The sequence below is a fragment of the Emydura macquarii genome, unplaced genomic scaffold (genome assembly GCF_026122565.2).
Source record: "Emydura macquarii macquarii isolate MOO-44397 ecotype Brisbane River unplaced genomic scaffold, CSIRO-AGI_Emac_v2 contig_1644, whole genome shotgun sequence".
Classification (NCBI taxonomy): Eukaryota; Metazoa; Chordata; order Testudines; family Chelidae; genus Emydura; species Emydura macquarii.
Genome location: NW_027131781.1, coordinates 11,152,903 through 11,167,813, shown reverse-complemented (window position 1 = coordinate 11,167,813; position 14,911 = coordinate 11,152,903).

Sequence of the window (14,911 nt, the reverse complement as noted above, 5' to 3'; positions counted from 1 at the left end):
GCCTGGATGATCAGGACAGGAAATACCAGCAAGAAAGAACTCAGCAAAGGTCTTTTTACAACAGTACATGTAAAACTAGACATACGGCGTTGTCAGCTCTTGACCTCGGGAGAAGTGTCAGTGCTTTTCTAGAAGTGTATGAGTGTTTATATTAGAGTAGAGTTTATATACAGCCTTGTCATCTAATAAGAAGGCATTAGAGCTCTGTCTCTTCTATATCCATATGCATGGTTTCATGATAACATGTACCATGTTGTGACATCCAAGGTGCTGTGCACTATGCCAAGTACATGGTTCATAATGTTGGAAGGCCTCTTCTGGGCTTACTTCCGGATTCCTTGTACACTCCAAACCTCCGCTGGAATAATGGGGCTGAGAGGTTTAAGAGAATTCGATGGGATGTAAGAATGGTGCTGGCGGTAAAACACAGCTCCAATTTCTACACAAAATTTACCACCACTTAGTTACTCTTTGCTATATGATGGTGAAATACACAAGAATGTGTACGCAACCTAGGATAGTAACTAGAGCTGGTCAAATTTTTCCAAATTTGGAAATTTGAAGTTTGATTGAATTTTTTGTTGAAAATTTGATTTTTAAGTGAAAAAAAAAAAAGTTTGACAAAATGGTAAAGTTTTTTTCCAACCAATCTTAGTAATAAATGATTTACTATGAAAACTATATGTAAAATGATTGCTAGTATAGATACTATATTAGGAACACAGGTATGAAATCTGACAAAACTAGATGGCAGGAATTGTTGTGCAATGATTAGATAAAAGGGAATGACAGATTGCTAGTCAGGACTCCTGGCTTCTACCCCCCCACGTCTGCCACTGGCTTTGTGACCTTGTGCAAATCACTCAACTTCTCCATTCCTCAATTTATCCATCAGTAAAGTGGGTATAACAAGAGGATAATGAATTAGCTAATGCATATGTGGCCCCAGTGATGTAATCAAAGCTGCTTAACTGTGTGTGTCTGCTAACAGAAATTCTCCTTCAGCACACATGGAAAGGGACCGTGCTGAGTTCTGTCACTGATGCCTCCGTGACATTTTGAGTGGCCCCAGTGTGCAGCATAGTGGCACCTCTGATAGGACTAGGTGGCCATTAATGCTTACGCACACTTTCCTGGACTCAAAGCTCTTCAGGGCAAGGGCTGTGGTTTTCCTATGAGTTATTGCACAGTGTCTAGCACAATGGGCCCTGGCTCCAACTGCAGCTTTCCTGTGCTGGTTTATTGTAAATCCTAATCATACTTCGTGGAGGAGGTCTTATGAGAATTAGCTCACTTTCTAAAGTGCTCAGTGTTTGCAGATGCTTAGGTGTAGCTAAATGCAAACTATTCTGACCCTGATCTTTTCACTCCTCCAGTTTTGAGTTTCACACTGCTTTTTGGCATGAAACTGACAAGGCGTGGTCTGAAACCTACAAAAAGTGGGTGGCTGAAGGTAGGATGATGACATTCACTGGAATATATTTTTGGCATTATCCACTAAATTAGTAATAAATAAAATGTCAAATCTGGGGCTTTTTTTTTTTTTTTTTTTTTGCAAACATTTTTTTTCTTAAACCTGAAAGCTGAACTCAAATCCCACTCTTTCACAAGGATAAGCATGGACCTGATTTGCTGAAGAAGCATTATATAGGATTTCAGTTTGCATCAGGAAGTCAGGAACAGCCATGCACAATCCTGTTGGATGATACTGATTTAATTAAGTGTAAAATAAATGGAAGCTTTTAAAAGAGATGCACTTGGAAGATAAAGATCAACTAAGAAAGTAAAATGGGAGAAATAAAAACAAAAAACAAAAGAAACTTTTGCTGTCAGGGTAATGGAAACCCTGATTAAAGACTGTTTAAGAACCAGAACTTTATTTGTCTTGCAAATTCCCACTAATTTATTTGACTAGCATTCCACACACACAGACACCCACACACAGACACGCACACATGAAATATCTTCACAATAAAGTTTTGGTTTAAACATTACCCACTCATTGCCCACAACATACATGGAATTCAAGTTAACAAATATACGTACCTCAAAGTTTACACACCATCAGCCACAGATATGCGGGTAGGAACTCTGGTAGCTTTGGTCGCTCGTGTTCCGAGTTAGCTATTGCGACCATTTATACTGCGCTCAGACAATTTGTTCTTAAATGCCACACACACGCTGTGGTTCAGATGTGGTTTGGAGAGCTATAAAATGGGATTTAAGATGGCTCTGCACCTACTTTTAAATTTGTGGCTCAGTTTAGGGCTCAGATACATACACTCATGAGCAAACTCATACCCCCAGCCTCCACATAGTATTCAGACTAGCTGGAGGCTAAAAGCCACAGAGGCAGCTGTTTATTGGAGAATGTGTACATGCTCCTGGCCACAGTGAAATGTACTTGGAATAACCTATTCTATATACCTAGCCTGGAATGGCAGCCATTTCCATTCTAGCTTGAATAATTCATGCATCTGAAAACATTAATGCATTATTTGGGTTTTCATGGAATATATAATTTTATTTTAAAAAATCCCTTGACCAAAAAAAAAAAAAAAATCATTCTCTCGTGCTTTGAATTTCTGTCCTCTCTGGAAAAGCCTTTCGGTGCAGTAACTGACATCAGAGCCTGACGCTGTCGTGGTGGAATGTTGGGGTATCCAAACTAAATTCATGGTGGTAGATCCTCAGCAGATCCTCTGTTGGAAGTTACAATTTACACTAGTTGTTTAATAGCCCTGCAAGAATCTACAAGAGATCTATGGGGCTGTCCCATACATTTCTGATTTAAAAACCAGGGTTAGTTTCCAGAAGATTGGAGTCAAGTTAAAGGCACCAGGTTTCCAAGGATGGTAACTCACGGAGGCCCTGTGCAGATGGAAGACCAAGTTTGAGCTTGAGTCTAACTCTCTTGTCCTCCCCTAGCATCAGCAGCAGTGTGAGATCTGCTCAGCAGCAGGCTCTGGGAAGAAGCATTCTATAGGGACAGACATTCTGCTGTCAGTTAACCAGTGAAAACTAAGAGTGAAGCCATTAATTTAAAAAAATTTACTCTGAAATAATTTACATGAGAATCTGGCCCCCTTAATTTAGCTGCTCCGAAGAATTATTTTCTTCTAGTGAGACATTTGAATAACTGCATTCTAATAATAGAGCTTAATATGTGGCTATACTTTCTTTTGCCCCATTATTTTCTCACAACCATTTTGCTCCAAAACCTGCTTTCTTCATAGCTGGTTTTACTTAGTTTCTGATCGTGTAGACGATCATGAAACTGACATTTAGATTGTAAGCTCCTTGGGGCAGGGACCCTCTTTTTTTCTATGTTTGTACAGCACAATGGGATCCTGGTATAGGGCCCCTCGCACTACAACAATACAAATAATAACAATACTGTATTTCACTTTTCAACAATACTTATCCAGTTCTTGTCCTAAGCTACTGTGTAACGTTGCTGCATGCTGTTTAAAGCTTCTGCATTCCACCCTAGTACTTCTTTGAGACCCCATATAACATCCCTCCTGTGAAAAGTTTTCTTTTCTATATTATTCCCTCCAAATCACATTTTTTTCTCTCACTTTGTTTGTTATGTACAGATAAAAGTGTGCTTTTTGCCAGGAGGTGTTAGTGTCACCTTTTCTAATTAACTGATTAATGGACTTTCACTTTGCCTAACATATCAACTGCTTATGCTGACTGCCTGGTGTGTATGCTTAACAAAAGACTTTGCTCTCTTTGTCTTTTTACTCTGGGATTGATGCCCATTCCTGATTGTAATAATGTAATCTCTTCTGAGTATTTGAAGGGGAGAAAAATATTTTTGCAAATGAAATAGATTAATCTATACAGCTAGAAGAGGAAAAACTCGTGTTTTTAATTAGACCTTGAGAATAGACCTTTCCCTTAACATGTTCAAAGTAAGAAACAGCACTGACCTACCTTGATAGTGTTATGACACAACAGGCCTTTCTTCCAGGAGTCCCTGGCCAAGATTTTCAGAAGTGACTCGTTATCTTGGGTATTTCGGTTTCTGGGTGTTCGATAGGAGACATCTTAGAGGGGCCTGACTTTCAGAGGGTGGGTCCTTGCCGCTTTCTGAAAATCAAGACCCCCTGAGGCTCTCTCACATTAGGCACCGAGTCAACTACCAGCTCCACAGTGCAACAGAACATTGATTTTTCTTTTCAGACCAACACTGACTATACCCCCAAATGAATTTTATTCTAGAATTGCAATTAGAAAAAGATGATTTATAAGGTTATTTTATTCATCTCCTGGCCAGTATAAGAGTGTTCTCTATAGGGTATTCACAGATGATTAAATGACTGAAACAACAGGGCTTCCTATATGTCTCCTGGGGAGACTTTTCACAGCCTAATAGATCTCACCATTAGCAAATGTTTCCTGATATTCAGCCTACATTTTTCTTGGTGAAGGTTCAGCCTCTTTTGGGAGTTAATTAACACCTTCTTGAACCTAAGGGATTCCTTTTCTTTTCCTTCAAACAGACGGTATCAAACACTTCTATGAGACTTGATTCAGAGCCCATTGCAGTCAACAGAAGGACTTCACTGACTTAAGTGCCTTGGGACCATGATTTTTGTCCTGATTTTCTATTCTAGTGATGCATTTTGAAATTTGTAAGCTTGCCTTTAAAATCAGCCATGCTGGCATCATACTGGTTTTGGTTACTCTTCTCTAAATTCTTTCTAATTGTATTTTACTTTTTATATTTTGGTACCGAATTTCCTAGAATTTACAGTCGCTGTTGTAGCCCTCTAACAATACACCTAGGTTTCCTATTCTGCAGCTGTAAACAAACTTTAAAAGCTTTTGGGCTTTCTTGCCAGTTAATAATTCCCAGACCTCACTTTAGTCCATCTTCTGCATGTTTCTCATGCTGAAATCTGGACAGCGTTATCCAGGTCAGGACAATTCTGTCAAATTTCAGGAATTGTGGGAGAGTAATTAACCCTTGGAACAATTTGCCATGGGTCATGGTGGGTTCTCCATCACTGACAATTTTTGTATCAAGATTGGGTGTTTTCTAAAAGATCTGCTCTGGGAATGATTTTGAGGACATTCTATGGCCTGTGTTAAACAGGAGGTCAGACTAGATAATGCTAATGGTCCCTTCTGGTCTTGGAATCTATGAATCCAAAATTGGGGGCAGATGAGGATTTCCCATAACAAAGTTTTTTACAGGTTTTTTTAGATGGGCCAAAGGGACCGTTAGGAATAATGTCCTTTCCACCTAAAAATAGGAAAAATACCTGTAATTGATGCCAAAGATTAAAAAAAGCCCAAGCCAAGAGCTCCAGTTGGACATACTTCCTACATGATATCATTCAGAATCCTGTAAGTGGCTGGGTCAGTTTTAGGGAAAGGGGAATACTAGTTTTAATTCCACATTACAAAAATAAATTACTTAATTAAATAAATACAACACTTCAAGAAAGACTAATAAACTTGGATACAACTTTTTAAATATTTCACTCTTTATCTGGGTTCTTTGACATTTACATGGAAAGTATCAAGGAAGTTGGTGATGAGGATGAGGAAGAAGTTAGAAGAGGAGTCGTAAAATATATTTTAAAAAATATTTTGATTCGGTGCCTTGGACCCATGTCTCAGCGCTAAGCAATTCCTGTTCCATTGCTATGGTGGCAGAGCTTACACATTTAACTGGTAGTTATAGAATCAGCAGAAGTTCTAATGTTGTGGTGCATATGCTAGTGAAATGTCTAGCAAGTGATGCATTTGATTTAGTACCTAGGAACGGTCATACTGGGTCAGACCAATAGTCCATCTAGCCCAGTACCCTGTCTTCTGACAGTGGCCAATGCCTGGTGCTTCAGAGGGAATGAACAGAACAGGCAATCATGGAGTGATCTGTCACCCAGGCCCAGCTGTTGGCAATCACAGCCTAGGCACACTCAAAGCATGGGGTTGTATCCCTGACGATCTTGGCTAATAGCCAGTGCAAGATTGACCTGTCCTCCAGGAACTTCTCTAATTCTTATCTAACTGAGTTGGAGACTCAAGTTATATTGAGCTTTCAGCTGCACTGATGGTGTGTGTGTGAGAGCATGTGTACCCTGCTCTACGGCGGGGGGGGGGGGGGGGGGCAAGATGGCGTAAGACCTCACAAATATGTTCAGGCCCCTTTTTAGTCTGGAGATGGCAGCAAAGTAGAACCTCACATTTGAATATTCCGACCTCTGAATTCTGTGAGGTTCAGATTCAAAACATTTCAGCTGAACCTGCCACTAAAGCAGGGCTTTCAGAAGGGGCCTGTTTTCATCCACATGCAGCTCAAGGTGGTGGACCAGATATGGCGATATTTCCACCACTGCAAGAACAGCTTCTAGGATTTTGGCACCATCAAACCTGAAGCCGTGTCTGGGTTTCAAAGACATTCTCCTTCCTTTAATGAGGTGTTTGCAGTTAGTATTAGATTTAACCAGACAGACAGTGCATGTCAGATTCAACTCCAATAATTACAGCCTTACTGTCAGGGAAGAAGGATATTAAACATCAAGAGGTCATGTTAAAGCTCTAAATCGGACCTCAGTATAACAGAGATGGGGATGGAGAGTGGAAAGAGAAGCTCCTGAAACTTTTCCCACTGTAACATGCCAGGAAGAGGATGGAAAAATGTGAGAACCACTGATCTAAACCATTATCAAAGGCTTGGTTTTGAGTATTGGGAAAAGATTTGAGGAACTTCTTATCTCAACTAAATTGATCCACCTAATTCTAGTAGTAGCTTGGTCTGGAGTATACACCCTTCCTCAGCTCTGTTGTCCACTTGTGCTGCAACGCTTAGGCACAGTCAGGAGATCAAGAACAGGATTGAATGAACTTCCAGCCTCCGATCTGAACATGTCAATTGCCAGACCTGGTTGCATTTCTTCAATACTTAGTAACATAGTACCGCTCCGTATTTGCCATGAGAAAGCTTTTCTCATGCTGCTGGCCAAGATCTGGGAGAACAGCAACCTGACTTTGTACGCAGACCTCTTCAGCTAACCGCCAGCTTCTCTATCTTTAAGACCAGTGTTTCTCAAGGCCCAGTACATGGACCGGCACCGGTCCCTGAGATCTCCCTGACACAGTATAGGAAGCCGGCCTCTGGTATCAAAAAGGTTGAGAAATACTGTTCTAGACACTCTTTATGGCCATTTATGCCACTACAGGGCATGATAGCAGAATCTGCTTGGCGCAACGCATGGCCAGCAATGGCAGTTGTCAATCACTCTTTCGTCACTGACCCAACCATGTTCTGTTCTACCCAGGCACCTGTGGTCATCTCTGAACCGGTTTTGAACAGAACAGGGCAACTGTGCGGCCAATCTCTTTAACTGGGGTTTTTCTAATGACACGCTATGCAGCTGTGGTCAACTTCAGATTATGTCGCATATCCTTGATGAGTGCTCACTGACTTCTTTCCATGGTGAGCTACCAGTTCTCCCTCCGGCTGATGGTAATGCCATCAAATGGCTGGGCACGCTCTGCATAAGCTGCGAGAATGCAGCTTTTTCTGTGACAGCTGAACAACAATGTACAGTACATGGAGGGATGAGTTTGCAAGCACAGGCTCTTTCAGGCAAGAAGAAGCACCTGCTACGTGTTAGGGATTCATGTCTGGATGTAGCTGCTCAATGTATTCCAAGAGTATTATTCACTCCTACAGAGAATTTGCACTCTCTAAAATCTCTTCTAACCTTCAGATAGAGCTTGAAACCAAGGACCTAGCCACTCATGCTTCTTAAAGATCTTCAGTCATGTTCTGTAAGAGTTTGTAGAATTAGCCCCCAATATCCTGTGCACACTCTGCTTTGGATACTTATTCTCTGCCTCACCAAGACCTCTTTGGATGTTTAACATGATGCTACCTTTCACTTCCAATTCCCTTTTAGTGTTGACAGGGCTTAGCTGGCGGCACAGTTCCAAGGCAAAAGTGTGTGGGGGAAGGGGGACTGAGTTTCAAATGGTGGATGAAGTTATCCTTTTATTTCCAATCTGTGAAAGGCTGTGAGATCCTTTGGGATGAAAGGGGCTATGTAAATGTTATTACTAGTAATTAGAGATGGTTGGGAAAACTCAGACAGAACCATTTTCTGTTGGAGAATGCAGTTTCATCAAAGCTGAAATGCTTTGTGAAACTGTGCCGATTTTGCCAAATTTTAGTTTCAGAGGGGGAAAAAAAAACATTTCAACAATGTCAAAACAGGACATTTTGACATTCTTGGAATAAAATTTTTTGACGTGGTTTTGAATTTTTTTACTGTTTTGTTTTATATTATATATTAGAATCTAATTGAAAACTTAAAAAAGAAAAACAATCAAAATGAAATGTTTTGATCGACCTGCAATGATTTTTTTTCCAGAATTTTTCTCCTGGAGAATTTTAAAATTTTTGTTTTTCATTCCTAACCAGAATGTAAGGTAAATAAAAATGTTGAAATCTTGAAATCCTGTGTAAAATGGAATTTCTGTCCTTGGCACAGCTCTGTTAGTAATATAAATAATAATATAATATTCCAGTCAGAATAAATAACCAAGTATAAAAAAATTTGCCTTCAATTACTTACTAATCTTCGTTTCAAAATAAGGAACAGTTCTTCTTAATGTGGAAGACCTCAAAGGAGAAGCAGTTTTGTGTCTCATAAAAGTTATTGAAAAGTTTTCCTAAAATAATGTAAAATGGGAATACTTGAGGAAAAGGATAATCAGAAAAATGCTATCTAACATTTATAGAGTGCTCTTCAATCAACATGATCCCCATCATCTTTCAGGAATAACTTCCATATTGCAAGAGTGCAGCCATCTCTGGGGTAGATCATGGTTATGTTCAATAGCATACAATAACATTACCTGATAGTTTTAGTAGAAGAAGTGAAGTAAAATGTCATATCCCACTGAAACTGCAAGGGGGAATTTAGGGTGACAGAACATCGTAAATGTAGTATAACCTATAGCTAACAACATCACTCCTGCAAAAACTGCCATGGGGTCTCACTGGGGCTCGGTTTTAAGTCTCATCCAAAAGAAAGCATTTCCAAGGGCACAAAGTTCCTAACATTAAGCTGGGGCACTAGCTCAGAAATGATTCAGGGGGAAGAGTGCCATCTATTGAACTACCAATACCAGCAGCTGAGTTTTTCTTGGAAACCTCCTAGTTGAGGCTTCCAAAGAAGCAGGGTTGACCCAGCTGAGCTTGTGAGTCTTGCTATTATAGCCCAAGGTGGAATGCAAGCAGGCAATGGTATGCTGCTTCTATTTTAACGAGGGGCTCTAATCAAAATGTTCCCTTTGGCTGTTGCAATTTTCAAATCCTGGAGGAAGTCTATGTATGTGACTATGGAGCTGGGCAATGGATTTGGGAATATATTAAATTGTTTTCCCAGTTATACAAAACATTTTTCATAACCATGGAGGGAGAATAACTCCTTTGGCAAACGACCTCATACTAAGCATATTTTTCTAGAAATGTTTACACCTTTTTCATGACAAATTTCCTGACTTTACTAATAGCATATCACAGTGATTGACCTGTGTGAATTGAACAGTGTGTGTGTCTGTGTGTGTGTGTGTGTGTGTGTGTGAGAGAGAGAGAGAGAGAGAGAAAGAGAGAGAGAGAATACCATCTAGGGAAGTGAATTCAGATCCAGGGGCATTTTTTAAAATAATGTTACTTGGAGTAATGTGTTGCATTCTAATGCCCAAACTTTGGCTCAACGCAAGTTATTCATATGGGTTCCAGAGATCTGTTGTTATTTATCTGTATTGCACTAGCACCCAGATCTAGCCCTAATCAGGCATCAGGTCCCTATTGTGCTAGGTCCCTATTGTGCTAAATTGTTTGGGATAGGGACTATCTTTTTATTATGTGTGTGTAAACATAATTTTACACACACACAATAAAAAGATGGTCCCTGTCCCAAACAATTTAACGTTTCTATATAATGCGTCATCTCTGGGAGGGATTATTTGTAGGGTAGTGAGAAAGATGTTGGAAGAGAAAACTCCACCAGAAGCAGGGAATTTGTCCCAACCCTCCACTGAGTTAGGTAGTTAAATTTTAACACTAGTCCCCTACTGTACACAGGAGGCCCCTCCAGGCTATTTATGGCTACAGGTGAACATCCAGCAGGAGGAAACCAAATGAAGCATTCAGAAAAAAGAAACAGAATGACTGTTTCCCAAGTCACGATGGAAGTGATATTAGAATTCTAGTCCGTGTACGGCACAGCACAAAAGACCCGATTGAAAAGGTGAAACATTTCCTCTTCGTTGCTGTACAAACACATTTCTACAATCTCAGGAATGAATATATGGCAAAGCTTGCCATGTATCTCACACATACACCTCCTGTGCTCAGCTCACTTGCCTTTCTGGGGCTGCAGGGAGAAAACTCGAGATAACTGAGCTGAAGATGAAGCAGAAGCACAGCAACCCAGGAAAGTAGACACAATCCATTTTTCAAGTGCCAGCCTATGTCAACCCTGGGACGGTGGGCAGAACTGACCAAAACAATAAAAGATCCACCCCCCTCTTGACTAGTGACCTGCAGAGGTTGATGTGGGAGGTCTTGGGACTTGGTGACATCTCTGGAGAATGAAGCCTTCTACTGAGTGCATGGGAACAGCACAGGCAGCCACAGAGCAATATACTCTCCTCTCGATTCCCAGGATGCCTCAACCAATAGAGATGCTTCCTATAGCAAGGAGAAGAGTCCAGTTCTGATCCCATTCAGTCCTTGGCTTCTCTGCTGAATTCTGATCGTGGTGCATAACTCCATCTTTTCTTCCAGGCATTCCTGGGGTAGGGGCAGTTTGAAGAGGAGGGCCTGGTTGAGAGAAGAAGGGGCTAGAGATTTATTACTATATGATGGCATGAGCAGTATACTACCTTGTTATACTGGAGAATGATAATGACCTGTCAATTTGAAAGGCTGCCCAGAGCAATGCAAGAAGCACAAGGTAGGTATACTATGCTCTTCTGAAGTAGATAGATGGGGTTACTGTGAGGAATGGTGGCCTTTGCTAGAAATGTTCTACCCACCAAGGATACTAACTAGCCACTGATGATAATAGGTATCCACCATTACACCTACACAAAGTACCTAATATGTTGGTTCTGGGACATCTTCTTGGAAGTTTGGATTTCTGGGACAGGGCTTAAGGGAAAGACACAGAAAACGTGGCAATGAACACAATGTAAGTAAGATGTGCCAATAGAGATTTCCTGTGGAAGAAGCTCCGAACAACTTCCATTGGTTTATCCAGAGAAGGAGGCTGCCACCTGGCTTACCTGGTACAGGAAATGGACAGGAGGCTCCTAATTTGACTGTTGACTGTGAAACATAGCACCAGTGAGTTTAGCCAGCCCGGGCAGGCTCACTTTTAGAAGCCACAGGACTATATTTGAGACTAGTGCCCACCTCGTAGCCACAGATTTTGCAATCTGCAGGGATACAGGGTTGTGAGAGAAGAGAGGACATCTGTTGTTAACAGGCAATGGTGGCAAAAAGGCAAGGATCTCTTGGCAGGGATTTCAAAAGTGGACTGAAATGGAGGGGATAGAGAGGCTGGCGAGCATTGTATGGCCTCACTCTGTGAAAAAGCAGGAGGGTCTGGGGAAAAGGCTGGCCAAGAGAAGGTGTCATTTGTGATGGGACACTCAGGCTGAGGAAGAGGCCCATAATGGTGAATATGATTTCATAACAATGCGTACAGAGGTGCTCCAGTGCAATGGTTTCATGTGGGTTCCCAGGTCTGCCTGCATCAGCCATGCCTGTGGGTCTGAAGGTTATTGCAGGACTGGCATAGGTATTTTTCACCAACTCTCCCTCCTTCCCCCATGCACCTCTCAACCAAAGATATAATTTTACTTCAGACTTTTTAATAAAGAGTGAATTGCCTATTGTCTTTGCAACAAGGACAAACTGTGCTGTCTAAGGGTGTGTCTACACAGGGATTCTCAGGAAAGTCAATTTGAATTAATTAAATTAACTAAAAGTGTGAATTTAAAGTGGGTTGGTTAAACTGCATTCAACTGCTGTGTGGACACTCTCTGAATTATGGCCATTTCATTCTGCATGAGAGTGCCCACAGAGGTGTTCAATGCAGTTTAATCCACTTTAAATTCACATCTTCAGTTAATTCGGATTAAATTTCATGAGTATCCCTGTGTAGACATGCCTTAAATGTAAAGATGGTTTGACATTTGCTGGCTTGAGAAGCATGCAAAAAGAATGTCTATCTAAAAACTAAAAAACCTGTCCCTCACCTAGAAATAAAGATCTCCATCGCGCACACACAATCACCTAGGGTCAAATTTTCCATTGGTGTAAGTTGGCAGAGCTCCATTTTCTCCTCCCATAAATCAATTTAATTAAAAGTGTCTTCTGATGTGTCTTTGTTTAGCAATAATGTTCATCTGAGAAGGTATTGTGGCAGGAAAACAATTCCCTCCTTAAAAAAAAAAAAAAAATCTTGGCTCAACCTTAATAAAAAAGTTGGAACAATAAATGTATTGTTCCTGAGAACCTTTTGTCCTGCCAATGCATTTGCTCTCAGGAACCACTTATCTGGGACTGAAAAGAAAAAAAGCCAATGAAGCTCACAAGCATAAATTGGCCAAATAAGTAAGTAACAAGGATGAGTTAACTGGGAACTCATCTGATAAAGTAAAGCCACCTTCTCCCATAATCTGTACCCAAAACATGAAAAGAACCTGACCCCCAAACTTTACTGAACTTTGAAAAAACAAAACAAAACAATTTTTTAAAAACTTTTGTCCTGCCTCTGAAGGTCTACATTGGGTCAGGACTTTGGTCCCAGTTCAGGAAAGCACTGCGGTGCTTACCTCCACCTCTGTTCTGCAAAGCACTTAAGCACATCATGCTTAACTTTAAGATGGAGTTTAAATCCAAATAGAGTCAATCAGGGCTTTTGAAATGTTCTGATAATAATGTCACTCAGCCAATCAGAGAACAGAAAAAAAATACAATGTGACCAATCCACAAGCAGAGAACGAGGCAAAAAGTAGTTGAATAGCTGATTTGTAATACATTATTTGGGCAGCTCTAGACAGGAATATTGACTGAAGCTTTGGCCCGGACAGGTTTCCATATCTTTATTGGAGTGCCTCCTGATTTTTCATGTTCCCTGTTTCTAAGTTAGAATAGCCCCTCTGTTATTAACGCTCATGCTGACCTCTTGGTGCTCAAAGCCCCTGTGACCTCCAGAAGTGGCATGGAACAGAACAGGATGTAGTACCTAGAATTCAAGACAACCCTTGGAAATATCAGGACAGGTAGCCAGTCTAAGTTTATTAGTTAACTGATGGTTATCAAGGGGCAGGTCTCAAACTGATCTCTTCCTCTCCAAACCCATCTGCTGTTGTGAGCTTTATGGTACTAATATTGTATAGAGTAAACATGGTTTCCAGTTTGCAGCTAGCTCACTCTGTTCTCACCTTTTTATTACATGGATTCCGAAAGATCTCATCCTGCAGTATCAGATGCCAACACAAACATTTCGAAGTACATCAAGTCCTTCAAAAAGAAGGTACGCAGGAATCCCTACCAGCATGGGTCGTCCAAGGCATGCACTGAATTAGAGCATCCTGCCTTGCCCTGGTCATACCCCTTCTTAGCCAATATTGGGGCTTTGCTGGCTGGCTGAAGGCTCCCTGGTGGAGTGGCGGATGGAAGTGTCTTATATCACTAGGACCTGTCTAGGCAAACTTTCTGGCACCAGGTGCCCTCTGCTAGGATCTGTAGCAGTAACTGCTGGCATAGGCCCTAGAATGAATCCAGTTCCAGAGGCTGAAAATCCATTCATGCCTTTAAACATCCTTGTGGCCATTTTCTGTCCTTTTTTAATGGCAGTTCCTTTTTCTAAGGCAAGGTGTCCATCTGAACTGGGCACAATATTCCAGAGAAACATGTCCTTGTCTGATATAACGTCACCATATTTCTGCATTATCTTCTCTCCTCATTTTAATGCTCCCCGCCCTATTTACTCTTTCAAATTGCCCAGTAGACAGACTTTTCCACTGAGCCTTTCTCCTCAGAGGGTCCTGTAGATTTAGAACCCATCATCATACACAGGAGCTGTTCTTATGGGACAGAACAACACTACACAAGAGTTTAAGGAAGAAGTGAAGAATGCCTTGTCAATGGAAATCACAGGGGGGAAATTAGGGAGACAAAGTAGACTCACCTACGTTAGAATTTGACCAGAACGTTAGAATTATAATTAGGCTTGGCAGAATTTTTTTTATTTTGATGGATAATGTAAATGTTTATTTTACAGCTTTTTTTCCCAATTATTATTAATTTACATTTTCATAGTTGTAGGGAATTATCGGGTGTGTATGTGAGCCAATAGAGGGAGTCAGACAATAATTATTTAATGAGTGCAGATTAAAAAAGCTAAAGATTTATAACCATTAAAATACAAATTGTCAGCATCACATGCCAAAATATACAAAGTAAATATCCTTAAATCCAACACTAACAACTTAACAAGCAGCATTTTTCTTACTTTGCCTATCTATAAATTTTGGTTATCATCAGTGGAAACAGTTTTTCATCAGTACGTGTGTATACAGTGAAATTGATGTTTACAGGCATTTACCAATACAAATCTAAACCTTCTAAGCCTAGTTATAACATCTCTACTCCTGCACGGGATCTTTAATAACTAGGAATGGTCAGGTCCTTGGTTTAATATCTCATTTGAAAAACAGGGCAGTGTTTCACTGTTGATTTAGAGAGTTGGAGCACTTGCTTGATTTAGAGAGTTGGAGTTCTCCCATGCTCAGCCTTGTGAGAGTTGACCCCAAACACAGCATGAATGTAGCCTTTATCAAGGTATTTGATGCATTATTT